General features: G+C 35.8%; 1 pseudogene; it reads left to right on the forward strand.

Moving 5' to 3' along the window:
• The window catches only part of LOC102483407 (zinc finger CCHC domain-containing protein 9-like), a 56,359-nt pseudogene extending 36,240 nt beyond the window's left edge, over nt 1-20,119 (forward strand).
• Nucleotides 20,120-27,957: the final 7,838 nt, after the last annotated feature.

Consider the following 27,957-nt stretch of genomic DNA (forward strand, 5'->3'; position numbering starts at 1 on the left):
GATTGAGTACTTACCACGTGAAACGCTTGCGTTAGGGATTGGAGAAGATTTAATGGTAAGAAAAATTCACAGTCTCATTTTCAAGGATCTTTTTTTTTTTTTTTGGAGAGGTTTTCGCTATAGGGCGGGTGCACTTGCCAGACAGACAGAGACATAGAGACAGAAAGCGAGACATCACCCCCAGCAAGGACAGTCACACCACAATCCCTTCTCCTCCATTCTCCTCTCGGGATCTTGGGCATGCACTCACACGTGCCTGGCATGAGTTTTAAGCCACTGGCTCCGGGACACGAACCACGGTTGACTACGTGGGAGTCCAGCAACATAGCCATTATGTTAACTGCTGGTTCCCAGCCTGGCATGAGTTTTTAAGCTGCCAGGTCCAGGACTCAAACCATGGTAAACTACATGGGAGTCCAGTGACATAATCATTATGTCATCTGCTTGTCCCATTATCTTTCTGTTTCTATAACTTTGACTGTCCATAATGTTGTAATGGTTACTAAGGTAAGTTATTCCTATAATTTACCTTGCAATTTGTAGATCTGTACTAATTTATTGTAGGTTTACTGAGTTCCTCAGAAGAGCAACAACTGGATGTTGGATCTATAAATTACGTAATTACAAATTAAAGATTAATTTGAAGATAATTATTATCTTTATAACATTAAATGTTGTCCGAGAAAGGGAACTCCACCCCATCATATTATCTTCTTAGTTTCTCTTTAGAAGGTTTAAAGTTTTATTCAAATAATAATAAATTTTCTTTATTAATTGTCATTGATCTTAGGCTGTATTTTCTTGTTGTGAATAGTATATTACTTTTTTCCCTTACGGTTGACTTTTATTGACAAAATATTCTTTTTATATTTTGTAGGTTTATTAGATAAATTATAAGACAGCATAACAAGCACCCTATTCATTTAAATAGAATGTTGATCTAACTGCTGATTTTGCAGGTAAATGTCCAATTGTACAAATACAAATAATGACATTTTAAATTTTATTTGAAACCCTTATGATTTTTTCTTTGTAGCAGTAGTGATGGTAATAATTAAGATATCTCTATTTTTATCTTAGAAGAAGGTAAACTAAAGGTTTTTGATTACACGTAATGTTTTCTTAAGGAAATTATTATGGAAAACTTACAGACTTTCAGAAGTTCTATTTTACCCTTAGTAGCTTAGAGTCCTTCTTTTTAAAATCATAAATAGAATTGAACTTTATCCAATACTTTCTTGCATTTATAGGCATAGTAACTTCATGTTCCTTCTCTAGTTTAGTTATTAAGTATAGTATAAAAATATGTTAATTGATAGTGAATTATTAATGAATTCCTGAAATAAAGTTCTCCTAATTCTGTATATTATTTGTATACTTATTGGGTTTTATTAGCTACTAATTAATTTATTTTTTGCATTGCTCTTTATAAATAAAATAAATGAATGATCTCCTTTTCTTGTACAGTACTGCCACTTAACTGCAGTTTGCTTTCTGAGATTTCAGTGGCTAATGGTATAGTACAATCAGATATTTTGAGAGAAAGATGGGACCAGCAGTTAGCATAATGGCTATGTCGCTGGACTCCCATGTAGTCGACCATGGTTCAAGTCCTGAACCCGGTGGCTTAAACTCACACCGGGTGCGTATGCGTGCATGCCTAAGATCCCAAGAGGAGAATGAAAGAGAAGGGATTGCGGCGTGGCCATCTCCCCTGGGGGGTGATTTCTCGCTTTCTGTCTCTCTCTGTCTGTCTGGTGAGTGCACATGCCCTATAGGAAAAACCTCTCCAAAAAAAAAGAGAGAGAGAGAGAGAGAGAGAAAGACTATATTCCTACACCTTTTATTATGCCATGTTGTTATGGTTGTTCTGCTATATTATTAGCTGTTTTAATCTCTTACTGGATGTAACTTATATATAAAACTTTGTTATAGGCATTTATATCTAGAAAAAAAATCATAGTGCCTATATGTGGTTCAGTCCTTTCCATGGTTTCAGGTATATACTGGGGGTCTTGGAAGTTAACTATGATACATAAATGGGGACTACTGTATTGTTTTTCTGCTTCTGGAATCAAGATTATACTAATTTAATAAAACAACCTCTGCAGAAGACCAGCAGATGACATAGGGGTACATCACTGGACTCCCACATGACTGACTGTGGTTCAAGTCCTGGACCTCATGACTTGAAACTCACGCAGGCCCATGTGTGTGCATGCCCAAAATCCCAGGAGAAGAATGGAGGAGAAGGTTTTTCAACTTGACCATCCCCTCTAGGGGGATGATTTCTCACTTGCCTTCTCACTGTCCCTGTCTCTCTCGCTCTCCAGTAAGCACGCGCGGCCTAAGGCAAAACCTCTACAAAAAAAAAAAAAAAATCTGTGCAGTGAACAGTTTGGCTCCACAAAGATCTTCATTCTATAATCCCTGGAATTTGTCAATATATTAAATTACATGGTTAAGGGATTTTGCACATGGAATTAAGGTTATAGACCTATGTTATCTGGATAGGCTCAATGTAATTACAAGAACTCTTAAAAATAGAGGGTCTAGGGGCCAGAAAATGGCATAATGACTACGTTGCTGGACTCCCATGTAGTTGACCATGGTGAAGCCCCAGACCTGGTGGCTTAAACGCACGCCAGGAGCATGTGTGTGCATGCCCAAGATCCTGAGAGGAGAATGGAGAAAAAGGATAGGGGCATGGCCATTCCCCCTAGTGGGTGATTTCTCACTTTCTGTCTCTCTGTCTCTCTCTGTCTTTCTGGTGAGTGCATGTGCCCTATAGCATAAACCTCTAAAAAAAAAAAAAAAAAAAAAACAAAGCAAAACAAAACAGAGAATCTGGCCAGAGTCAGGAGAGACAAGAGATACATAGCAAAAATGGAAGGCAGAGAAATTTCAAGAATTTGTTATGTCATTTTTAACTAGTACTAAGATATTGGGGAGGATTTCAGAGAGATCTGTTGGAGTTCAGATTTGTCCTTGACTAACAGAGGACACAGAATGGAGGCTTCCGACCTGCAGCTTTAAGAAGTTGGATTCAGCCAATAACTTCAATTAAGTTGGAAGAAGAGTCTTTCTTTAGTCTCCTGATAAGAATAAGCCCAGATTACTAACCTACATAATGGAGTGATCATAAATAGGTATTGATTTAAGCAATGATGTTTATAGTACTATTTACACAGCATTGAGAAAGCAAGTACAAGTATTTTGAGCAGTGTGCTATTGTAACAAATACCTAAAAAAGTAGAAGTAACTTTGGAATTGGACAGTAAGAAGAGGCTGAAAGCTTTTAAGTGTGAGAGGAAAAATCTACATTATTTTTAACAGACTAGGAGAAAAATGGATTATCAGTGTCTTTTGCTAGTGAGGGCTCAGAAGGAAGTGAGGGAGCATGATAGGAAATCCTTAATCACCTTAGAAAGTGTTTAAATCATTGGAAACAGATGGTTGGTAGAAATAGAAATGTCAAAGATGTTGGGGCAGTACAGAAGGAAGTAAAGCAGGTGTTATAAAGGGGATCCCTGTTACACAGTGACAGAAAGCCTAGCAGATTTCTACTCTGCAGTTATGTGGAAAGCTGTACTTGTCCCCAGTGAGCCATGATGTCTCCTTGAGATTGCCAAGCAAAATGTTGAAAGCACAGCCTGAGCTCTTCTAATTGCTTACAGTACAATGTGAGAGGAGAGCGGTTAATTGAGGGAAACACAGGCACAGAAACAGGAACAAGGACTACCTGATCTGGGTATTCTTGGTCTATCCAGATGGCAAAAATATTGTAAAATTAAAATTTCCTCCAAAATGTGCCTTAGAGAAACAGCTATCCACACTGTTTTGCTAAAGCAGTAGAAGGATCAAATGATAAAAAGTATTTAGTCACATTCACATTCTATGTGAATGTAACATGATTAAGATTGTGACTTGCTATTTCTCACATTCAAACTAGGGGCCTCTAGGAACTGAGAGCTCATTGGCTCTCAGCTATCTTAGAGATAAAAATGGAGAGGAAATTATCTAGAAAAGCTCTACAGGCGAGCCTCTCCTATAATAGAGATAATTCGTGTGACATACATGAGAGATCCATAAGTTCTTGGGAATTTCATGCCAGCAGAAACATTACCACCTCAGACTGAAAGGTCAGTGAGAAAGAAATTAAAGAAGGTTGTTGGTCAATGAAATCTGACTGGTGGAAAACAGATGGCTAGAACTCTTCTTCTGATAACACATTATGTTGTTTATGAGTAAAGAAAGGCTAACCAGAGGGTACAGTGTGAGACCAGAGGGCAAAGTCAAGAGACATAGGGGATTATTCCCAGGCTTTGGAACTTAAAGGGATTTACTCAACTGAATTTCAAAACTGGTTTTGGAATCTATTCCAAAGCATCATAATAATCTATTACTTGAAAACCTGAAATAAGACCCAGTAATACATTTGGACCTAAAACCTCTTCCTTTTGCATTAGCACTGTATCATCTAATTGGATATGTATTGATAGGATTGTCGTAAGTATTAGGTCATTGGGAAAGTGATGATTTTTTCCTACGTTTTCCTATGCAAAAATGCATCATGACTTTCCTGATGACCCAATAGTTATACTCAACTACTTTACATATCTATTGATTCATTGCTTAATTGAAGGAAGATCTTCTATATATTTTAAATCTGATAGCATTTATTTATTCAAATTTTTAAAGGCTTTTGCCACAGGGCATATGTGCCCACCCGATAGAGACAGATAGAGACAATGAGAGGGACAGGAGGGATGGCCATGACACAATCCCTTCTCCTCCATTTCCTCTTGGGGTTTTGGGCACACAGGCACACACCTATACCTCATGTAATTTACAAGCCACCATGTCCAGGACTGGAACCACAGTTGGCCATGCATGAGTCCAACACCTTCACATGTCACTTGCTGACCTCTTTGATTTTCTGTAATTGGTTATTTTTACTGTAATTAAAATAGACCTATATAGCTTATATTTTTAAAATGTGTGTTTACCATTGGTACTTAAGCTTTGTAAGTAACAGAATTCTAGCTTAACATACCCCAAGTTATATAAGTTCATGAAATTCAGGGTTGGTGTAAATGGCCAGGTAAAGGAGATTATTTTGAGGATCAGAAATAGTTGTGTTTATAAAAATTATATTCTACCAGGTCCCTCTTTCTAACTTTTTTTCTGTATATCTCTTTGGATGAACTTCAATCCTTTCATGTTCAAAATGATTTTTTTCTTTATTGTGGAAAAGAAAATACAACCTCTCATATATTCTAAGTATTACATATGTATTATAATCTGGCTGAAAGGTAAAAACTGACATTAAAACATCTCTAATTAGTTGAATATACTAAGGAATGTATTCACTGATCCTGTTTTTTATTTTTTATTTTTTGCTATAGGGTGCATGCGCTCACCAGAAAGACAGAGTGAGACAGAGACTCTGACAGAAAGCAAGAAATCACCCCTCAGCGGGGATGGCCACGCTGCAATCTCCTCTCCTCCATTCTTTTCTCGGGATCTTGGGCACGCACGCACAGGTGCCTGGCGTGAGTTTAAGCCACCAGGTCTGGGACTCAAACCTCAGTCGACTACATGGGAGTCCAGTAACATAGCCATTATGCTAACTGCTGGTCCCTGACCCTGTTTGAGTCAGGTGCTAATGAACCTGACCAATGAAATGGGACCCTGGCTGGAGGCATATGCACTATCACCAAGTTTTCCAAAATAAATATGTGAATAGGAAGGTTGTATGTTTGAAAAGTTGCTCTTGATATCCAAAACTGTCTAGTGGTTAATTAATGTCACTTAATTTTCTTCTCAGAGTTATTTACTTAAGAATAATAGTGACACCTTTTTCTTCTCTCCTTTTTTTTTGGTCCTTTTTTTTTTTTTTTCGGAGAGGTTTTTGCTATAGGGCACGTGCGCTTGCCAGACAGAGACAGAGAGATAGAAAGGGAGAAATCACCCCCCAGGGGAGATGGCCACGCCTCAATCCCTTTTCCTCCATTCTCCTCTCGGAATCTTAGGCACGCACGCACACGCGCCCAGTGTGAGTTTTAAGCCAACGGGTCCAGGACGTGAACCGCGGTAGACTACATGGGAGTCCAGTGACATAGCCATTACGCTAGCTGCTGGTCCCTTCTCTCTTTTTTTCTACCTTTCCTCCCTCCTTTCTTATCTGCCTTAATTTCTTCCTTGTATATTCAGAAAATAAATTTTCATTCACATTTTTCTCCACACTCTGGTCAAGACCTGCAACAGAAGCACACCATGGACTTTTGAGGACATCGCTGAAAGTCAGTATTAATGTCCTTTGTGTGCATGATGTACTGTCCTGAGTGATGACGGACCCGGCACTTGACAGATGGTATCAGGGAACTGTGAAGACAACAAGATTTATGTTTTTGGGTTTTTTTTGTTTTTTTTTTTTATACAGATATGTTCCAAAAATCCATGCCATTGTCAGTAATAACAGCATTAATACATCTTATTCATGGCAAAAGATATAAAATTAACCAGGAATTATGCATTTGAAATAAAGAAGGAAATATTTTCTCCTGAGTAAATAGGAAGAGGAGGTACCTAGACACTATAAATAATCTTCACATGTACTTATATGGAAATGACAATTATGTAAGAACCTGTCTCTATCCATTTTTTCCCTAAATATTCAGACATAAATTATTGAAACTTATATGGATTTTGTAATGTATTTATTAATTAAATTGTTTATATATAAAAGCCCTTTCCCCACAAAATATTTGCTCTGCACACCCAAGAGACAGTCCTGGATGAGAGAGATGGAGATTTTTCTCTTAATTCTAGAAACTTTATCACTGCTGAAAGCCAATTTTTTTTTTAGAATTATTTTATGTAACTTTATTTTTATTTATTTATTTTAATCTGACCAGAGAGGAACAGAGAGAGAGAGAAAGAGAGACATGAGAGAGCAAAGTTGCCAGGTCCAGGACTTGAACCGCAGTTGGCCATGTGGGAGTACAGCATCCTTAACCATTACACCACCTGCTGACCCCTGAAAACCTTTCTTGTACATGAAGTGTAAGTGTAATAATTTCATTAAGAAATAAAAAATGAAATTAAAGTTTATTCCAAACCATGTACATTTGAATTTTTTTTATATTTGCATTTAGATTTTATTTTAATTTAATTTTTTTCAGAAACATATTTAAATGAGAATGTAAGAGTATGAATACTAATATTTATAGAAACTACTTTAAAATTATAAAATAATTAGGGAAATATGCTGTATTGGTATACTTCAGTTATGTAAATATGCAGTTAATTACTTGCAAAATACCAATTATGTAAACTTATAGTAATTACAAAACTTATTTTTAATTCTAGATACAACTTATTAATATTATGAAATGACACTTAGTATTTAGGTTTTGAAAATATGGTTATCTATTGGACTTTTGATAAATACTTCCCTTGATGTTTATTGAAAAGATCATTAGGTGTTTTGTAATGTCAAAAGACATAAAAATGCTATATCTTTAATTTTTTTCAAGATAGAATAGGAAGAAAAGAGTAATTGACTTTCAAAAAAAACATAAAATTGGGAACCAGCAGTTCTCGTAATGGCTATGTTGCTGGACTCCCACGTAGTTGACCGTGGTTCGCGTCCCGGACCCGGTAGCTTAAAAGTCACGTCGGGTGCGTGTGCGTGCGTACCCAAGATCCCGAGAGGAGAATGGAGGAGAAGGGATTGCGGCATGACCATCCCCCCTGGGGGGCAATTTCTTGCTTTCTGTCTCTATGGCTCTCTCTGTCTGGCGAGCGCACGCGCCCTATTGCGAAAACCTCTCAAAAAAAAAAAAAAATTTATAGGATTTCAAGTTGCTAAAAATCTGTTTTAGGTACCTGTTTTTTTTTTTAAGAAAAAAAAAACAAAAAATAAAAATATGCAATTCACCTTGGTCCTTTAAATTTGAAATAGAAGATAGAAAAGGATTAATTTTAGGAGATAGTTTGTGTTTTTGTTTTATTTTTCTTATTTTTAAAGCTTTCTACAGCTAACCTAAAGCAATTTCTAAAGCTAATCAAAGGCAAATTAAAGGCAAATTAATGCCAGAATGTACTCAATAATTTTCAAAATGCTGTCTTTTTTATAGCGAAAACAAAGTGAAATTGTTTTTGTGTAGTTATAATTTTTTTTCTCTGTCAAAAGGAAAAAAAGCTTCCAAAATATCAAAAAAGGCACAATAGATTTTTTTTATCTTATCCTTACTGATATTTTTACAGAACCAGTTCAGGCCTGGGTAGTGAACCATTCAAGACATAAACAAATGTGGACAAAATACGACTATCACAGAGAGACAACTGATGAATTTATCTCCATTGAATGGCGGTGCAAACAAACTGATAATGATATGAAAGAGGGTCATAAAAAATAGGTCAAATCATAGAATTCCAGTTCATTTTCACATTTCAAAGTCAGAAATTGTCAGACTCCGAAAACAGTTTTCTGAAATATCACTTTTAAGATATCAGTGATGACTTCTTTGATCTAAAAATAAATGTGTGCACTCACCAGAGGCAGGGCTAGAGAGAAAGAGACAGAGAGGAAAGTGAGAGACTACCCCCACGCGGTGATGGCCATACTGCAATCCATTCTCCATTCTCCTTTGTGGATTTTGGACAAGCACGCACAGTTGCCTAGCATAATTTTCAAGCTGTCAGGTCTAGAACTCAAACTATGATAAACCATATGGAAATCCAGTTCCTTAACCATTAAACCATCTGCTTGTCCCCTTCAGCCTAATCTTTTTTCAGTTCTTGTTGAAATACCTGTGTAGATATTTTTGTGTTTCCTCATTATTTATTCTTCATTACATTGTTTCAAATGCAAGTAGTCACCGACTCTGCTGGCTAAATAGCTAAATAAAGCTCTGTGTTACCTTTCATTTCTATTAGATTTATTTTTCTTTTATCTTCTTGTATTTTTGCATTTGATCACTGTCTATCTTTAAAGCATACAAAATGGATTCATTTCAGCATGAATACATTGTATATTAGTCGGTCAAGTATATCACCATATACATTATCATCACCAAATAATTTTCCATTTTTCTGTTTGTTAAATACTTTTGCTTCTTTTTATTTACCCCTTGATTCCACTCCTCCTACCCACCCTCATTGTCCATCCTCCTCCCACACTGTCTCTGCTATTTACAATTGCTTTCCACGCCTCTGTACCTTCCAATCTTTCCGTTTCTGTTATAGAGTGCAGACAGGCAGTATATATTGGGTTAGCAAAAATGTCATGACTTTTTTTTTCTGTTTTTCTATGCAAAAATGTGTCATGATTTTTCTGACACCCCAATGTTAAGTGGGGGCATACAATGTTTCTTTTTCATAGTCCCGCTTCCTTCACTTCAGCATGAAATCTTTCTTGTTTGTCCACTTTTGATCATATCATAGGGTCTCATTGTTTTTTATAGCTGAGTAGTATTCCGTAGTGTATTTGTGCCACATATTTCAATCCATTCATCTGTTCTGGGACTTTAGAGTTGATTCCATATTTTAGCAATCGTGAATAATGTGACAATAAACATGGATTTGCAAGTACTTTTCTGACTAAGTTTATTCTTATACTTTGGGTAGACACCCCAGAGTGGAGTTACTGGGTTGTATGGTAGTTCTATCTGTAGCATACTGAGAAATTTCCATATTGTTTTACACAGCGGTTATACTAATTTACATTCCCACTAAAAGTGTAGGAGAGTTCCCTTTTTACCACAGTTTCACCAGCACTTAACATTCTTTGTTTTGTTTTGTTTTATTTGAATCATTCTGACTGGGATTAGATGGTATCTCATTGTTCTGATTTGTATCTTCCATATGACAAAGGGTATTGAGTATTTTTTCATATGCTTCTTGGTTGTTCACATGTATATCTTGGAGTGTTGTCTGTTCACCTCATTTTTTCATCTTTTAATTAATTTTTTTCCAGGTAAGCTGCTTGAGTTTTCTGCATATTCTGGTTATCAGTTCCTTATCTGAGGCATAGTTTGCAAATATGTTCTCTCATTCTGAGGGTTGTTTTTTCACTCTAATTATTCTTTTGCTGTGCAAATATTTTTATGTTACGTTTAACTTGAAGTAATCCCACTTGTCTATTTTTGAGGTTATTGACTCTGCTTTGGGGATCTTAAAATTCTTTGTCAACTCTGATGTCTCCAATAGTTTTCCTTATGTTTTCCACTAGTAGTTTTACAGTTTGAGGTTTTATATTTAGAGCTTTGATCCATTTTGAGTTGATTTTTGTTAATGATGAGAACTAGGGGTCCAGTTTCACTTTTCTAGAGGTGGATATCCAGTTTTGCCAGCACCATGTACTGAAGAGATTTTCTTTTTCTCACTGGATTAATTCATGCCTATTGTCAAAAATCAGTTGGAAGGGGAACCAGCAGTTAGCATAATGGCTATGTCGCTGGACTCCCACGTAGTCGAACGCGGTTCACGTCCCGGACCTGGTGGCTTAACACTCATGCCGGGTGCATGTGCGTGCGTGCCCAAGATCCCGAGAGGAGAATGGAGAAGGGATTGCAGCGTGACCATCCCCCCGGGGGGTGATTTCTCGCTTTCTGTCTCTATGTCTCTCTCTGTCTGTCTGGTGAGCGCACACGCCCTATAGTGAAAAACCTCTCAAAAAAAAAATACAGTTGGAAGTACGTTTTGGGGTTTATTTCTGGGTTATCTTTTTCTGTTCCATTGGTCTATGTGCCTGTTTTTGTGGCAGTACTATGCTGTTTTACATCACAGCTTTGTAATATATTTTGGGGGTCAAAGAGTGACATGCTGCCTACTCTCCTCTTATTGCACAGTACTGCTTTAGCAATACAGGGCCTTTTGTGATTCTTGACAGACAAATTTCACGATTGTTTTTTCTAATTGTGTGAACAATATCTTTGGTAATTTGATTGAGTTGCATTAAATGTATAAACTAATTTATATAGAATTGACATTTTTATTATATTAAGAAAAAGAGAATTATCTCTATTTGCAGATGATCAGTTATGTATATAGAAATTCCCAAAAAATCCAGAAAAAAAGCTCGTGGAAGTGACAAATGAATACAGTAAAGTAACAGGACAAAATCAACATACAAAAATCTACAGCATTTTTCTTTTAGAAATTTTTGCTATAGGACACATGTACTCATGAGAAAGAGAGAGATAGAGAGACATAAAGCAAGTAATCACCCATCCCAGGTGGGATGGCCATGATGCAATCCATTCTTCATTCTCCTCTCAGATTTGGGGCATGCATGCACATGCTCCACATGGGAATTCAGTGCCTTAACCACTGTGCCACCTGCTGGCTCCAATCTATAGCATTTCTATACACCAACAGTGAACAGACTGAAGTAGAATTGAAGAAAGCAATTCCATTTACAATAAACAGAAAAAAGAAATAAGATACCTAAGAATAAACCTAACCAAAGAAGTCAGACTTCTACAAGGAGAGCTATAAAGAAACTGAAAATTATACAAAAAAGTGAAAGTGTTGTGGCATGGCTTCTGTGACGATATCCGGGATCTTGGTGTTTTGAACCAAGAATTGAAAGAAACAAGCCAGTAGGGATAGAAACAGGTAGTTTATTAGTAAGAGTGAAAGTACACTGCCAAGAGGTAGGAGCAGGACTGAGTGGATAGAGAAAGAGTTGCTCAAAAAGCCCTGAGAGCTGCATTCTCCAAAATCATTAATTTTTAAATCTAGGTTATGTTGGTTAACCATTGGCTGGGCTCACTGATTGTTCTCATTTCATTGGCTCTATCAAACTTCACTGGGCCCACTGATTTCTTATTAGCTATGTAGCATATGGCTTAATAAGCTTGATATCCCCCATTAATCACTTGCCTACAGTACCCTGGGTGGGAAATTTTCTGCCCTGGTCAGATTTTCTATCTGGCCACAGGGGCACTAGTAGTTTTACAGTTTGAGGTTTTATATTTAGAGCTTTGATCCATTTTGAGTTGATTTTTGTTAATGATGAGAACTAGGGGTCCAGTTTCACTTTTCTAGAGGTGGATATCCAGTTTTGCCAGCACCATGTACTGAAGAGATTTTCTTTTTCTCACTGGATTAATTCATGCCTATTGTCAAAAATCAGTTGGAAGGGGAACCAGCAGTTAGCATAATGGCTATGTCGCTGGACTCCCACGTAGTCGAACGCGGTTCACGTCCCGGACCTGGTGGCTTAACACTCATGCCGGGTGCATGTGCGTGCGTGCCCAAGATCCCGAGAGGAGAATGGAGAAGGGATTGCAGCGTGACCATCCCCCCGGGGGGTGATTTCTCGCTTTCTGTCTCTATGTCTCTCTCTGTCTGTCTGGTGAGCGCACACGCCCTATAGTGAAAAACCTCTCAAAAAAAAAATACAGTTGGAAGTACGTTTTGGGGTTTATTTCTGGGTTATCTTTTTCTGTTCCATTGGTCTATGTGCCTGTTTTTGTGGCAGTACTATGCTGTTTTACATCACAGCTTTGTAATATATTTTGGGGGTCAAAGAGTGACATGCTGCCTACTCTCCTCTTATTGCACAGTACTGCTTTAGCAATACAGGGCCTTTTGTGATTCTTGACAGACAAATTTCACGATTGTTTTTTCTAATTTTGTGAACAATATCTTCAATATCTTTGGTAATTTGATTGAGTTGCATTAAATGTATAAACTAATTTATATAGAATTGACATTTTTATTATATTAAGAAAAAGAGAATTATCTCTATTTGCAGATGATCAGTTATGTATATAGAAATTCCCAAAAAATCCAGAAAAAAAGCTCGTGGAAGTGACAAATGAATACAGTAAAGTAACAGGACAAAATCAACATACAAAAATCTACAGCATTTTTCTTTTAGAAATTTTTGCTATAGGACACATGTACTCATGAGAAAGAGAGAGATAGAGAGACATAAAGCAAGTAATCACCCATCCCAGGTGGGATGGCCATGATGCAATCCATTCTTCATTCTCCTCTCAGATTTGGGGCATGCATGCACATGCTCCACATGGGAATTCAGTGCCTTAACCACTGTGCCACCTGCTGGCTCCAATCTATAGCATTTCTATACACCAACAGTGAACAGACTGAAGTAGAATTGAAGAAAGCAATTCCATTTACAATAAACAGAAAAAAGAAATAAGATACCTAAGAATAAACCTAACCAAAGAAGTCAGACTTCTACAAGGAGAGCTATAAAGAAACTGAAAATTATACAAAAAAGTGAAAGTGTTGTGGCATGGCTTCTGTGACGATATCCGGGATCTTGGTGTTTTGAACCAAGAATTGAAAGAAACAAGCCAGTAGGGATAGAAACAGGTAGTTTATTAGTAAGAGTGAAAGTACACTGCCAAGAGGTAGGAGCAGGACTGAGTGGATAGAGAAAGAGTTGCTCAAAAAGCCCTGAGAGCTGCATTCTCCAAAATCATTAATTTTTAAATCTAGGTTATGTTGGTTAACCATTGGCTGGGCTCACTGATTGTTCTCATTTCATTGGCTCTATCAAACTTCACTGGGCCCACTGATTTCTTATTAGCTATGTAGCATATGGCTTAATAAGCTTGATATCCCCCATTAATCACTTGCCTACATTACCCTGGGTGGGAAATTTTCTGCCCTGGTCAGATTTTCTATCTGGCCACAGGGGAAGAAGCTCCAACCTCCTTATCTGCTTCCATTTTCTAGCTTTCTCCTACCTCCGAAGGACATTCCATGTTTCTGGGTTGGAATAATTTCTATTAGATTTTAACACATTTCATTTCTGCTTAATCTTTCTAACAACTGATACGTTGTGTGTGTGTACTGGCATTGCAGGTGCATGTACATACATAAGAACTATGGGCCATATAATCTTTCAGGACCCTTTTGTACTAATTCATTTGACCTTCACAATTACTGTACAGATAGCATCCATTTACAAAAACTAAAACCTAAAGAAAGTGATAGGCATTTAGAACACATCAAAATATGACTGTAGAAGATCAAATTATGCCACCCCAAGTATGCCTCTCTGGCATAAGGATTATTTTGAAGTGGTTATTTTGAACAACTACCATCACTGAAGCTCTCTGAAGTTTCCCTTCTGTGAAAGAAAGATTTTTCTATGAAAGAAATTTCTATTTGTAAAGATGTCTCCCTCTCTGCACCTAGAAGAGAAAGATAAGTTTTCACATCTTTCACATAGAGACAGACTCTATCAATACAGAAGAAACTGACTTAAATTTCTATAATTAATTCTGCTTTTTCTAGCCATCTGATCCCAACTGGGGTTTCCCTATGCCCTTTTCCATGCCTTCTCTTTTCTCTGAGAAAATTATAGTATTTTATCCTAGAGGTAAAGTTGCTTCTTTAAGATCTATTCTAGAAACTTCCTTATTTCTCTGGATTATCTCCCATGTTTACAGGAGGTGTACACGTTATTAAACTTCCATTTGTTTTTCTTTTGTTAATCTATCTTGTTACAAGGAGTCCTAGTCAAGAAACTATGAATGGTAGAGAAAGATGTACTTTTATCTCTTTTACAATACTAAATAGATGATCCAAAAGTGAATAGCTCTGAATTCAGACCAAGCTTATTCACTCCTAGGACCCATGTCTTTAATGATCATTTTCATGCTGGTCAGAAAATAAGCCAAGTATTCTACAGGTTGATAACCAGAGGTTTTCCAGTTGCTAGATGAAGGTCCTTATCCAAGATATAGTCTTTGCTATTAAGTAAAATCATGTAGGGATATAGATGAAATGTTTTCAGGACCAGCAGAAATATTTTTCTTGTGATGATAAGCACAGCCTTATATCTCTACTTTGAATAAACAATCACGGTATGTATGTACTTAATGTAGCTTGCTTTTTTCTTAAGAAATGTTGCATGATATTGCAAAGAAGGCTATAAGAGTGATCCTGTTGCAGAAAAAACAGTCAGGAACAAAAGTGCAGCACTCCATAGAAGAAAAAGGAGAACTCTTATTATCATTACGTTAGTGGGCACTGAGCAGTTAACACTCCGAGTCTCTGGCCCCTGCAGGGGTTTAGGCACAGTCTTTTACAGATGAATTGGGGAGGGGAAGTTTCAGCCCACTTGGAGTGTCCTATCAGGGAAGGTACTCAGTGTCCACCCGAATACAGAGCTGGCAGAGAAGCAGGGAATTTAACCTCAAGGCCTCCAGCAGCTCCCCAGCTCAGGGGAGGGGCAGCTAACTCACAGGGGTAATAGCCTGGCAGTTACCAGCTTTGGGCTACTTCAAGGTTTTCCACAAGTTCCAAGTTGCTCCACATCAATCCTAGAACTGTGATATCAAGTGTCTACTTCATTTCCCAGTGCAGCAGTAAGACTTGGAGAGAACTTTTATGACACGTGTAGGAACAGTAGATTGAACAAAACAACAATGCACAGTCATTAGAAACTCCCTCAATCCCACCTCAATATTGAATGTCTTTCAAATATTCCCAGAAGATTGGGGGTAACTGTAATAAAATAAGCCACCTGGATTTGCTACTTCATATATTTAGGATAAAAAGAAAATAGTCTATGACAAAGCAATATTTTCATAAAAGCAGTACAAGACAAAATTCACCTGAAGAAACCTACCTCTGTCTACCCTGATTGAAATATGTTTAATAACTAGTTAAAGATAATTATAATACAAATACAACAAATTTGAAAATAGTGTTCTAGACATGTTTTTACTAGTCACATTTAATTTGATTTTATTAGTAATTTTTGGGAAAGTCCAAATAATTCCTATATTATATATAAAAAATTGACTTTCAGAAAGTTTACCATAATTTATATAATGTAGGTAGTGAGATAATGTCTAGAATCTAGTGCTAATATTTTACCCAATTATAGTACAGTCCAAACATACCAAAATAAGTGTTTAGGCAAGTTTCATATCTATTTCTGATTTTTTTTTTGCTTGTTATGTTTTACTGTTACAAAATATTTTATAAATGACAATATCTATAATATGAAAGTATGTCTGTCTCACTATTTCTCTCTCATCTATTCCCTCTCTCTCCATATATGTATCTATAATTTATATAGACACATACACATGCCAAGCATACTATCCCACACACATTATACACCAAATCAGATATTTAAAACACCTCAAATTTCAGATTTGTTTCATTCTTACGCACTTACCTTCCTGGAACATAACCAATAATAAGACTTTTGAGATATTTGTCTATCTACACAAATAAGCAATTGTATTTAATGACATGTTCATCATTGGCAGTATGTTTTTTAATGAAAAGAACTTGAAACAAGCCATATATAAAGACTGATTAAATATAACATGGACCATACTGACTCTGGATCCCATGCCTATCTAAAAACACGAATAGTCATTTTGTGAACTCACATGGAATCTTGTAGAATTATATTCATTCACTTATTTTACTACATAAAAATCAACATAAATAAGTATGCTAAAAGATATAACATATTCTCTATATTTCTAGAGTGATAAATAGTGCATTAGTAGTTGATTCTAGGAATGAAAACTGGTTTTCTGGAGTTCATAAGGAGAAAGAGACATTGTTAATTTGTTACTCTGAAACCTTTTAAACTTTCACGTATTCATGTATTACTTATTCAAAACAGTTTTAAAAATGACCTAAGTAATAAGCACAAAATGCTTCTGTGACTAAAATAGATATCATAATGTTTAGAAGTCAGTATTTCCAAAATTACCATCTCTTCACAATTACCATCCCTCCAAAATTACCATTCCTCCAAAATTACCATCCTTATATTGGTCCTGAAAGATGTTCTGAAGAACAGCAACACAAAAATGCATGATCAAATATATGTGGAATTGCAAATAAAATCTTCACCTTTTCCGTACTCACTATGAGCCCGGCATGTTACAGATCCTGGTTAATTGTTCTATAACTGAGCTTCTTTAACTATTTTAATACTTCATAATTGATAGCACATGTTTGACTTTTAAATACCTTTTTATAGATTAGCTTCTAGCATTCAAAAATACCAATTTTTAGACACTTGAAGAAGTACAGTATTGCTTTATCATACATTCAACGCAATGTATGTATAGGAGATTTCATTAAGTCATTATCCAGAAATTATGTAGTTTCAATCTTGGGCATAAACACATCATTTTCAAGAGGATTATTTATTTAATTAATTATTATTTTTATTTAATTTGCATATACACCCATGAGAGAGAGAAGCAGAGAGAGAGTGGAGAAAGTGAGAAAGCAAGCCATGAGATCCAGGACTCAAACAGTGGTCAGCCATGTGGCAGTCCAGCACCTTAACCACCACACCATTTGTTGGCCCCCAAACACATCATCTTTATTGTTATGATATCTAAATCAGCAATTGATTAGAAATAACACAGTGGAAGAAGGAGGATGCTATAGGCAAATCTACTGATACATGGGGAAAGTCCAGAATGACACTGGAAAAAAGACAATGGACAAGTGCACAATTGTAACTGCTTAGATCTGGCTAAAAATAACAATGAAGCAGTAATGACTTATTTGAAATAATATTTAGAATGCATAGTGACATATTGAAATTCTATTGAAAAGTACAATACATTTAAAAAAGAAGAAATGACAGAAAAATTCTTCACACAATGCAAGAAATTCAATCCTCCACTTCCTCTGTCCATCTCATACTCTCAACTGATTAAACAGTGTCTACCCACATTGAAAATGAATCTTCCTTTCTAGGTTCACTGCCTCACATGCAACCTTTTCTGGCAACACTCTCACAAACACACCAGGAACAATGCTTCATCAGTCACCAAGGCATCTCTCAATGCATTTATGTTGATAAATTAACCAACATACCCACTAAAAGCACATATATTTTGAAATGAAGGAATTTAGCTACAAGAAGTCGTATTTTCTTCTTTGTTATTTAATCAGAATATATAAGTAAACTGATTTTTTTTTTTCATTTTTGAGGTGTGTACTGAAAATAACTAAGGGAAAACAATACATTTCAAACTACTATAAAAAAATGTAAAGTTAAAGTAATCAATTTAACTTTACATATTTATGGTCAGATATAGCTTATCATTTGTGGAAACTTTTTGGAAATGATCAATGGTATAAAAAATACTCAAAATAAAGGAAAGAAGAATGAAGTAAAAAAAAAATTCCCAAGATAGATACAACAAGGGACTTTACTTGGTTTAACATTCCAAATATTTTGGAAGCTGAAAATTTTAAAGTACTATAGTTTGTTTCTAAGTTTTATATTAAGTAATGATGCAAAGTAATTCTCAATCTTTATTGATTTTGGTTCTTACACTGTAATATCTGTAATTCTAAAATACACATATTTTTGACAAATGACTTTATTTCCTACATATATAGAAGTGTAATAACGCAAATACATTGTTTTGCTTGATACTATTTATATGATAACAGCAAATAAAATACGAAAAGAAAGAAAACAGCTTCATCTTGAAACGTCCCAATTTTTGATACAAGCAAATTTTAAACTTGTCCTTATTTATTTAATTTTGTTTTAGTCATTACTGTTTTTGCATTTCATTTACTTCTTATTCATTGGATTCAGCTACATCAAGAGATTAAAAATAAGGTGGTTAAGAAGTATATTGCTTAATTACAATTAGAGTTTTGTAAGAAGAAAAATAAGAAAAGAGAAAATTAAGTTTTCTGAGTCAAATCTATTTATTATTAAATGAAATAAGCATTAAGTTATTTCTTACCAAGTAATGAAAATATTGTTTCTCTAAAAATAAAACGCATCATGAAGTCAGAGTGCTCTGCAGGAAACAAAGGCACTAGGGAAGATGAAACAAAACACTTTAGATAAGAAAGTGGTAAATTATCCTAGACTTTGCAATATTCTATAAAATGAAGTAGAGATGTGAATTTTCAGAAAATGATATCTTAGAAAGGTCAGAAGCAGAGAAAGTTCTGTGACAGTTTCTTTGCAGAAATGTCAGTCATCTGCAGTCTTTTAACTATGTAAGTCAAAGCTAACCAATTTGATTGCATCATTCATTTTCCATCAGACAACGTAGTTTTTTGGGGAAAGGGGTAGGAAGACAACCTCATATCTAAATATACATAAACATATGTACACAAACCATCAGAATCCACATCTGAACACTGGAGAAGGGACTAATCTTCTAGCTCAAGAACAAATCATTCACAAAGGAAAAGAAAATCTATAGTTCGCAGGAAAGAAATAAATCAGTTCATTCTTTGCTACTCTGGAAGTTTCATGTGCGATTGATAAAGTATATCTGATGAAACTATGACCAATGGGTATTAGTTACTAGCCCACATAACAAGAGACCTTTGCCTGCAACATCATGGGAGGACATGAAGAAGGGTCATTTGAGGGGACAAACCAAAGTCTATCAAAACATAAACAACATGAAACCAACAGGCTGTCCCTTAAAAACAATACACCCCAACCAAAACATAAAAAGAACAGAAAGGGAAAAGAAAAGCACTCAAATGAAGATGTGAATGGCTTCATGGAATACCTAAGACAGAACTCGCAGATGGTTCACAATGGGGAGAGTCTATCAACAGTCAGGAAGTAAAAGGAACAAATTGTAGTCACTTTTAAGAAAGTCAACAGGAAAAAAGATGATTAAAAAGACAGGCAGCATAGAGAAATGCCAGGTATGTTTCCTCTGTAGAAAACCTGGTCATGGAACCACGGATTTCCAAGTTGCTCTTGAAATCAAGATAATGGGAATTCAAATATGTTACCAGTGTGGTTCTATATAGAGCGCAAATTAACCAGGTGCAAGACTAAAGTAGAACCAGCTACTGGTGAATTTCCTTTCGCAAAATGTTTTGCTTGTGGGGAAATGGGACACCTGTCTAGATCCTGTCCTGAGAATCCCAAAGGACTCTATACTAATGGTGGTAGCTGCAAACTTTGTGGCTCTGTGAAACATTGGAAAGAAGACTGTCCTAAAAGTCAGAATTCAGATCAATGGTCACAGACAGTCACTGGGCAAAGGGAATGAGTACAAACTATGAAGAAATTCTGGAAGTACCCAAACCACAGAAACCTAAAACAAAGATATCTAAAATTGTTAATTTTTGATAACAATGCTGCTGTTGGTTACCACCTCATTGTTAATTTCTCAATCAGGCCGATGTGACAACTCAGAGCTGGGCTCCCATAGAGACTAGCTTGCATCAAAGATAGCCATAGAACCTAGGCAGGTCAGAAATAGCTCTGCATTCTGTCCATGCAGGATACTTCTACCACTGTTTGGAGAAAATCACTGAAGAATAAGATGATTAAATTAGACTCTTTAAAAGAGGATATTTTAAACAGAGTTAAGATATAACTAAGTGGTTATATGCTTGATTGTAACAATCATTTTAAAAATTATACATTAATGTGGTCTGCCTCTAAACAAGGGATACCGCCTTGCATTTGGAAAGGACTATTCTTTCCTTGGATCCAAGTATCAAACCATTATTATAATAGAAATTATTTATAAATGTTCACAAAACTGAATTTTTAAAATATTGAATAAAAATGCATTTGTGAAAAAAGAGAGAGGGATGGAGAGAATTCAGTTAAGCACATGAGGGCAATGTTTCCCTCTTCAGTATGAGTAGCACAATATAAATATGAGACAGATAAAAGCTCAAATCCAGTCTTTGTTTCTAGGTAGCTTTCCTAAGTCTCTCTGAGTCTCAGCTGTTTAATATAAACTGGGCTAGATATCTAAAATGTGACATTTCTGTAAAAATTATTAAGTTTTTAGCAGGGCACTTATTTTTTTTAAAAGTAATGTTACTCATTCTTCTTTTTAAATACAGCATGTGCATTTATAGGTATGCATGTTCTTCTAAGTATAATTTGTGTTTCATATCAATTTGCTTATCTGTATGATGAATTGCATGTATTTCAATTCTAATATCACATAAATGTAATCATTTTTTCTCCTCCTCAAAGCTAGTTTCTAAGTATATGAGAAATTTGAGGATATTTTTTTTTTACAATTTGATCAATTGTAGAAAGAAAGCATGACTGATGTGTATATAATTTGACTGTGTTGAGACTTTTTTTGTGACAACACAGTTGTTTTTATTTGTGTACATATGTATATTTTGAGTATTTAGTGTTTGTATTAATCTCAAGAAGTGAATGTTTTCTCTCTCAAATTTCCCACTTTACCACTCATGAAGGAGAGGGTCTAGAAGTGAGGTTGGTGTCTTCTATTCTCATTACTTTTTCTTTATTCTTTTTTTTTTTATTTTTTTGATATAGGGCACTTGCATTCTCCAGAGAGAGAGGAAAAGTGAGAACTCAGTTCCCAGAGGAGATGGCTATGCTGCAGCCTTTTCTCCTTCAGTCTCCTCTTTGGATTCTGGACATGCACGCACATGCACCCAACATGATTTTCGAGCCGCTGAGACTGGAAATCAAACCATGCAGCAGCCATGTGGGGTCCAGTGCCCCAACCTCCATGCCACCTGCTGTCCCCTCATTACCTCTCAATATTCAATTTTCCTTTAACCTCTATAAAACACTCCTTTTGTATCTTATGTCATCAAACTATACCACTTATCGCTTTTCCTTATTCCTTAAAGATGTTTAAATCTTGGGTCATATCACTCTTTACAGCACAACTATTGTCATAGTTCTTAAATGATTTCAACATCTATTTTGCTGATTATTCCAATACTCTGAAAACTTAGTATCAAGTTTCCTGTAGTGGATCACTCCCGTGGTGTTACCCTTGGCTTTATCATTACAAATACATGCAGTTCATCTGCTATGGCTTGAATATGATCCCCCAAAAACGTATTTGTTAAAATTCAGTGGGCCATTGTAATTGTTGAGAGGATAAGAAACTTAATCTGATTATGGTGATGAAAGTGGCATCTTTGGGAAGTGATTAGGCACCAGGGTGGGACTCCCATGATAAAGTTCTGGTTTATAAGGAGAAGGGAATGAGATGGGCAGAGACACACTGTGTTCTGCTCAAGCTTTTGCCCTATGCCATGTTGTGAGGAAGCCAGAAGACCCTGTCCAGGACCTGGCACTGTGCTCTTGGACTTGTCAGGCTCCAAAAGCCTGTGCTAAATAAAGCTTTGTTCTGTTATCCTCCTCAGACTCAGGTATTTCTGTTATCAGCATAACAGACTAACACCATCCACAGTCCTCAACCTGCCCACAGAACTGCAATGACCTCACAGTTACCTTCAACCTGTCCACAGAACTGACCTCACAATTACCTTCAATCCATTGATTTTTATCATATTTTCACTACCTCTCACACCTCTAGTATCTGTTCTTGTTTTCTTTCTTAGCTTACACCCAATAATCATTGCAATTATAAGCATTCCCTTTAATGCTTTCTCAGCCAGTTACCCATTTTTTGCACTTAACTGATTAAAAGGCAGCTCTCATTAAACTCTCTTTTTATGTACTCCACACAGTTAAACTTCTGTGGCCCACTCCACATGGTGGAATATGACTGACTAAAGCACTTGATAATGCTACCTAGTCTCACATTAAATTCATAATTTTTAACTTCAAGTGATTCTTCAAATCTGCCCCTATGAGCCTACTGTATATTCCTGGGTCGTTCACTTTTCCACTATTGAACATAACATGTTCTGAGGTTGTTTTCACTAGAACAATATTCTGAATACAGTTTAACTGACTCACGGATTTAGAAATAAATTTTGGGGGCCAGCCAGCAGCATGGTGGTTAAGGTAGCTGGATCCCACACAGCTGACCATGTGGGTTCAAATCCCAGACCCAGAAGCTTGGAAAATGCATAGGGTGTGTGTGTGTGTGTGTGTGTGTGTGTGTGCACATGCATCCAAAATCCTGAAAGGAGAATGGAAGAGAAGGAATTGTGGCATGACCATCTCACAGAGGGCAGTTTTTCAGTTACTCTATTTCTCTCTACCTCTCTATAGCAAGCAAATATGTCCTCTAGTAAATTAAAATAGAAAAGAAACACTCATTCCACTCAGTGTACCAAGGAGCATTAGATCTAGGAATTAATTATCATTGTTAGCTTAAAATACAAGAAGCTCATTATAATAGGTAAGCTTTCATATATATGTTCTCTAAGCAGTAGAACATAAAAAAAACATGTAAATGCACAAAATTCAATGGTATATTTATTTAAAATATATACAAAAGCATTCCCTCTTTTACTGTGAAAAATAATACCTTTTACTAAATACAGTTTGAAAAGACTATTTTTCTCAGTATGCATTTGAAGCTAATCCATTGTTTCATATTTTTATGGTTTTAAATATAGGCTATTAATTATATGACTGCAACTTAGCTACCATTCCTGAGATAGTACACAATGAAAAATATGATTCTTGTACAATACACTTAAAAGAAATCTTTGTTGCTGGTCTGCTAATTTCTAGGCACTTTTAGTAGATTTGAAAGAATCTTTGGACCTAGAAATGATGCAAACATTAGTCATTTTGTTTTATAGTGTTAAGGGGAAAATAAATATGAGAGGTGAAAGTAGTGTAATAATTGAGCTTAGAAACATGAAAGTGACTACTAAAGGATATTTTACAAAGATTACATAAGAACATACAATATCCCAAACTAAACATACATTCTATTCAAAGATTAGAGCCATTTGTGGAAGGTTATAGTCACATATTCATTTTTTGAGGTAATGTACAAACTACTGAATAAGCATGAAAATATTTCCCTCAAATTGTAGATATTATAGCGTTAAAAATCTAATGAACAGATTTATCAGACACCAATCATTCAGTAAATTGCGTGTCTTTATGCAGGACATACCATTTTGGTTGTAGTGGAGGATAACTAAAAATGTAAAATAAAATATTTGTAAGAATGGTATACCAGAACAAAAAGCAAGCCATTAGCATCAATATAAGTTAATAGCATTGAGTGCTAGCTATCACTCAACGTCTATTGTTTCTTCTTTCAACTTTTTGTTTTGTACATGGTTGCCTAGAATAAGACATAATATCCCTATCTCCTTTGCAGTGAGTAACAACCAGGTCAGTGTAAACACACAATATCCCAAAGCCCCTGTGTTTCTAGAAGACTGATCTGTTGGCTTTCTGCTAGAAACTATTGTATAATTTAAGATTCCCAACTTGATATTATTGCTGTTGTTTTTTTTTCCCTTCAGTCTGCTGGGTTCTTGAATACATTTGAGGTCATATTCGGGTACATAAAAGAACAAGCATTAAGGCCCAAAACAGAAAACTAAAATGCTCTAGAAATAGCACAGAAGTCAGTGTGATAGAGGCCGAATGAGCTGGGAGAGAGAGAGAGAGAGACACAGGTTGAGAGCAAAGCACTAATACAGGCCCTTTCGGACACTGCTAAGCACTATTTTACCTGCGATGTAAAGTTACTGGAGGGTTTTAGGCAAAGGAATGAGCTATTCTGAAGCATTTGGTTTCTTAGTTTTTATTTTTATAAAGAATTTGGTTTATTTGAAAACTATAATGGAATTCCTAGTAACCTGACCCTAATATTAAAAAAAAAAAAAGAAACTTTAATTATGGTTAAATGGACCTATCATAAAATTACCCCCTTAATTTTCTAAGTGTGCAGTTCACTAGTATTAAGTATATTCACATGTTGGCCAACAATCTCCAGAACTTTTCATCTTGCAAAGCTAAATTTCTCCTTTTCTTTCTTTTTTTTTTTTTTTTTAAAGGTTTCAACTATAGCACATGTGCTCTCACCAGAGAGAGACAAAGACAAAGAACAGGGAAAGTGAAAAGTCACCCTTTCCCCAGGGAAATGGCCACACCACCATCCCTTCTCCATTTTCTCTTGGGATGTTGAGCATTCACACTCATGTGCCTGGCATGATTTTTAAGCCACCAGATCTGGGACTTGCCATGTGGAAGTCCAGTGCCTTAACCACCATGCCACCTAGTGGCTCTACAAAGCTAAATGTTTATCCTCATTATACAACTTTCTCCCACCACCCCTAGTATCTGTCGTCCACCACTCTTCTTTCTATGAATTGGACTTACTCTAGAACCTTCTCAATCTTAAAAACATTCACAAAAATGTGTATTATGGGGAACCAGCAATTAGCATAATGGCTATGTCGCTGGACTCCCACGTAGTCGACCGCAGTTTGTGTCCCGGACCCGGTGGCTTAAAACTCATGCCGGGCGCGTGTGCGTGCGTGCCCAAGATCCCAGGAGGAGAATGGAGGAGAAGGGATTGCGGCGTGACCATCCCCCCTGGGGGGTGATTTCTCGCTTTCTGTCTCTATGTCTCTCTCTGTCTGTCTGGCGAGCGCACGCACCCTATAGTGAAAAAAAAAAAAAAAACTCAAAAAAAAAAGTTAAAAAAAAAATGTGTATTATGAAAAAAACTATGCATGGATTTTAATTGTTTTTGCACCAAAATGAAAGTACACATTAATTCCATTCTTCCAGACTTTTTTGCAATATCCTTACATAAATAAAACCACATGTCTTTAAGAAAATAGTATATACTCTTCTACCTCAATTTTGCTCTAATTTATCTTATCTTCATCTAGTTCATTTTATTGTATTATAAAACATTAGAAACTAACTGTTGTCTTACCTACCTCTGTAAAAATACTGCTTGGTCTTTGTGAACAGCCAGGTCAGTAAGGTGTTTAAAAGGGTCAACTTGGGACTACCTGAATAGTAAGGTATTGGACTCCCACATGGCTGACCATGGTTCAAGTCCTGGACCTGGTGGCTTGCTTTCTCTCTCTCTCTCTCTCCTCTCGCTCTGTCTCTCTTTGGTCATATTTGAAAAACAATGATAATAAATAAAATTGAACAGATAATTCTTTTAAAAATAGTCAACTTTGAAGGCAGATTGCTAGTTTTAGGAGATTTCAAAAGTTCATGAAAAAAATTAAAGTACAAGTCATTTTGGTGCAAAAAAAATAAATTTCACTTATAGCTTTTTTTATAATACACATTTTCCAATTTTTGTTGTTTAATTTTATTTATTTCTTTGAATTGTCAGAGGGAGCAGGCACTTGACAGAGAGAGAGATAGAGCAAGAGAAGGAGAAAGCAACCCTAATGGGGCATGGCCATACCACAGTTCCTTCTCCTCCATCTCTCCATCCTGTGGAGGATTGGGAATGCACACATGCACACACACACACACACACGCACCCAGCATGTTTGTCGAGCCACTAGCACTAGGGTTCAAACCATGGTTGGCCATGTGGGATTCAGCTCCCTTATCCATTAAACTAAGGGACAAGCCCTCCATGAACTTTGTGATGAGCCCTTATATTTGAATCTCAGCTTCTCCACTTACAAGTTGTGTATCTTTCTGCAAGCTATTTAACGTGATGTATATCACTTTCCTCATGTGTAAACAGGGATAAAAATAGTACTTAATTCACTCAGTTTTTTCAGAATTAAGCTAATTAACACATGAAATCATTTAGAACATTGTTTGGTATAAGCATTGTTTTGGTAAAAGCATATGTAGCAGTTACTTTTCATTATTATTATTATTAATGAACATTATCTTTTGCCTTTATAAAATAGTTTAGAAATTTAAATCCCAAAATACACTGATCATAAAATATGAAAAGTATAGTGAGTCTATGATAGTAAACATTAAGATGCTGTTAATGTGGCCTTAATTACATTGATTTCTAAAACCCTTGGCTGGGCCTAACAACACAGCAAAACAGCACGTGTGAGAATCATTATTGCCAGCCAGTAGACAACACTTAATTACTCTTGGTGTAGACCATAAACATTATTCTAGGACAGCAAATAAACCAATCTGACAAATGCAGCTCTCACAGATCCTAGCATTTTAATTGCATTAATTAAACACAATAAGTCTACATAAAAATTAATCTTATAACTTAAAATCTTATTATTAAGATTTAAGACATACATTAAAATAATTGTATATTAATTTAAATTTGGATTTTTAGCAGTTCTGTTTTTACCCTTTGAAAGGTTAATGATAATATACATATTTTACTAATAAAAAAATACTGCTACTTGAGAGACATTTGTAATATCTAATTCACTGGTATGCTTGAGGTATATAGTATTTTTTTCTTGGCACATTGCTTTATACTCAAGAGATTGATACATTAGCTTTCCAGAAGAATGTTAATGCATAATCAGTTTTATTGAAAATCTTTGCCCTACAATTTGGCACATACACCTACAATTTTAATGTTAATTTAGTAACAAGAGAATTTTAACTTTCACTATGATAATTACTATTAAATTTCTATTTATTTAAGGTGCACTGCAAATAGACTAATTTCTGTTTCTAATACAAAAGCTATAAAAAATTTTAACAATAATAATCACTATTTAACTAATTTTATAACATTTTATGCTATTATGTTCCTGTCATGCTATTTCACTGGAGTCAGGGAAGGATTAGTAACAGTAATGGAAAAGTAAACTTATTAAAGTTGTGATGGTCCTTTGATATGTGCAATTGGTTCAGTTACAGTCCCTAGTCATTCAACATTCAGTAATGAGGTAAAGATATTTTGATGATAGGAATAAAATTCATGATCAATTGACTTTACATTAGGGAGGTTATCCTTAATGAGCAATTGTACCTTATTTGGGTGGTCCTGATTCTTCTAACTGAAAAGCTTTAAGAACAGAACTGGCCTCGCCATGGTGGTGCTGGTGTGGGAGTTTGCTGTACAATGCTGGATTCATGTGGTAAGGCCTGGATTTGCATTCTGGATCAACCTGAGAGAGAGATAGAGCAAGAGATTGTGCTCAGCACAATCTCTGGTACACCGGGAATTCTGGCTGCTGGAAGGCTGGGAGAGCTTGTGGTGTGATGAGGCCCTGCTGGAGTGCTACTCTGTCTCTGTCCTGCTCTCTCTCAATTACATGAAGGAAATCAATGAAAATGAACTTAAAAATAGAACAAAGTTGTAGCTT

Source organism: Tupaia chinensis, unplaced genomic scaffold (genome assembly GCF_000334495.1).
Source record: "Tupaia chinensis unplaced genomic scaffold, TupChi_1.0 Scaffold000014_1, whole genome shotgun sequence".
Taxonomy (NCBI): domain Eukaryota; kingdom Metazoa; phylum Chordata; class Mammalia; order Scandentia; family Tupaiidae; genus Tupaia; species Tupaia belangeri.